The 2,943-nt window shown below is 34.0% G+C and overlaps 1 protein-coding gene across 3 annotated transcripts in view; it reads right to left on the reverse strand.

Annotated features, from left to right (window-relative positions):
• The window catches only part of LOC106877136 (mitochondrial glycine transporter A), a 59,169-nt gene that overhangs the window by 38,841 nt on the left and 17,385 nt on the right, over positions 1-2,943 (reverse strand). The window lies entirely within an intron of this gene.

Genomic DNA, 2,943 nt, shown 5'->3' on the forward strand with positions numbered 1-2,943 from the left:
CAGATAAACAAGAAAGAGAGATTTTATTTATCAGCAGAGCTACAAAACAAGCAAATACAGCAAAAGAACAGGTGATAAAGTGGAAAATTAAAAAACAATTTATCCCAAATGGGCCACAGAGGTCTCCTCTGTCAGCTGTGGACTTTTTCTAACAAATCCATTCACAAGGCTTTTGTCAGCTCTGTGCTAGAGTAAAAGACACATTTCAAAGTGCCACACTGTGGTACTGAACCCAAAGTCAGAAGGTTGAGAAGCAAACACTTAATTTGAAGTTCAGTCCTACTGTGTGGTACCTTAAACAAATGTCTTCTACTATAGCCCTGGACTGGCCAAAGCCTTGCGAATGGGTTTGGAAGACAAAAACTGGAAGAAGCTCATCACATATATACATACATACACACACATATATATATATATATACATATATATATATATATATATATATATATATATAAATGGAGTTAAATACAAGTGTTATTCAAATTCTTTTACTTCCGACACATGTTTCGAAGATACCACTTGTATTATTCCAAAGGAATAAAATGGTGTAAAACGATGTAATCTTCTCTTCAGGGAAATGAAGAAATGAAACTCGTCAACAAGACATTTTAACAGAAAATGATGGATATGTATAGTGATTAACTGAACGCTATTAAGTTTGTTTCAAAAAAACGTTAGAGGATATAACATCAAAGGTAGCCTATAGAAACGGGAGGAGGGGGAGGTAAAATAAAGAAAAAATCAGAAACCAAATATACGAGAAATATAGAACAAAATGTGAATTGAATAAAACCTTAAAGTCTTGGAAAAAGATATATCTAGTGGAAGTGAAATGTAAGAAGAAAATCAATGTTTAAATTTTATACTAGCAGAGATACCCGGCATTGCCCGTGTTACATGCAATTGAAGGATGAGACTTTTCTCTTATATTTTCTGTAAGAAACTGGAATACATATGATTCGAATTTCATCAAAATTGCACATGAGGGTTCTTTCCCTCTTTACACACCCTAAAAAAATTCTAATCATGAGACATGTATCCAATACTATTGATCTTTATGAGCATATTCCAAAATTTCAGTCTTCTGGAACCTGTAAAAAGGATTTTGCTCCTGAAAAATAGAGCCCATGGAGCTCTAAAATGTGGTAATGAAGGCCCCTATTGGGGGTGGGTGTGTTAATGTCAACCAGAGAAGTTGAATTGTTGGGAATGTTTTTAACTTGGGTCTTATAGTATGCTTGTACATATGTGAGAGTATAGTTTCACTTTAATAGTTTCAGTATGAAATTGAAAGTATTAAAGTGAAAGTATTTGAAATTACAATAGCGACATGTTATTGTTTCACTTTTGACACGTAATATTGAAATAGTGGAGGAGATATGATATTGCTGTGGGCTCGAACTATGCAAGAAGTTAAAAATTGTTTTGGCATAAACTTAAGTATATCTGAAAGGATAGTCTAACACTGTTATACCGTTGACCCTAAGTAAGGCATGTGTTAATTTGGAATTAAATTGGTTGTGCAGTTCTCGAGTTTTAGGGATTCACACAGACACACATTCTCATCTTTATATATCTGATATTCATGCGCATATTCGAAAATTCTAGTGTTATGGACACTGTAAAAAGGATTTTGCTCCTGAAAAATGGAGCTCTCGGAGCTGAAAAATGTGGGAGTTAAGGCCCCAATTAGGGGTGGGTGTGTTAATGTCAACCAGAGAAGTTGAATTGCTGGGAATCTTTTTAACTTGGGTCTAATATGTATTGTTTGAATTTCTTTGAAATAGGAGATATATGTATGTTCACTGGGTTTGTAAAAGAGAGTAAAGCTAGAGGAAACCAAAAGACGAATGATCACGATAATCAGTCGGCTACCCTAGCGTAGTCGTTACTACTCCCCAATGTAGGATTCCTCACCATACAGGTGACAGGCACAGCTGTAAGATGCATTACGGATCTATAGCAACTGGAAGGGCATGGCCCAATTGAAATAACGTGTGACGTTTGGAGTGAAGGGAAATGAAAGTGTCACCTCTGGAGTTTGCAAATGACCACTATACCGATCGGTAACTGAGCAGAAAAAATTTACAATCAATAAATGTCTTAGAACAACCAGTCACTCATCTGGGAAGGCCTTGAAATCAATGTTACCAACTGGGGACTATGTGTGACTCAGTGATAATAAAAAGACTCAAAGGAGGTCTGTAACGAAATAATTTTACTGAACACTTTGCAAGTGAATCAGTGGAGGCAAAGATGTGTCTCATTTACTTGACAATTTATGCACCACATTGCAGAAATCACAATGTAAGTATATCTGAAAGGATAGTCTAACACTGTTATACCGTTGAATTACAAATAATGCTCATCTGTTATGTTCGGGTGACCCTATAGGTTCCAATAATACAACTGTATTCGTCTTTGCTTAGGAAAAATGACTAAATTGTGGGTTTGAAGTGCCCATGAAGGGGTCTTTGTAACTTGTAAGAAGAAATTTTAAAAATATTACTTTATTTGTGTGTAATATATGAATTTTCATGGGGATTATGGCCGTTATGCATAGAATATAATTTCCAAATTTCATAAAGATCCATTCAGTACTTTTGACATAGTTTTGGATAAAAAAAAAAAATGACTAATGTGTGTGTTTGTGTGCATGTGTATGAGTGTAGGTGTGGGTATATATGTATAGATATCTGTATTCATGCATATGTGTATATATGTGCACATATTACATGTACATCTATATATATACATCTACACATATGTATACATATACATGTATGCATATAGATCTATATCTATACATATACGTGTACATATACATCTCTCTCTCTCTCTCTCTCTCTCTCTATATATATATATATATATATATATATATATATATGTATATATATACATGTATAAGGATACATTTGTGCAGATATATATATACTCTTTACT

This window comes from Octopus bimaculoides, chromosome 23 (genome assembly GCF_001194135.2).
Source record: "Octopus bimaculoides isolate UCB-OBI-ISO-001 chromosome 23, ASM119413v2, whole genome shotgun sequence".
In the NCBI taxonomy this organism is placed as follows: Eukaryota; Metazoa; Mollusca; class Cephalopoda; order Octopoda; family Octopodidae; genus Octopus; species Octopus bimaculoides.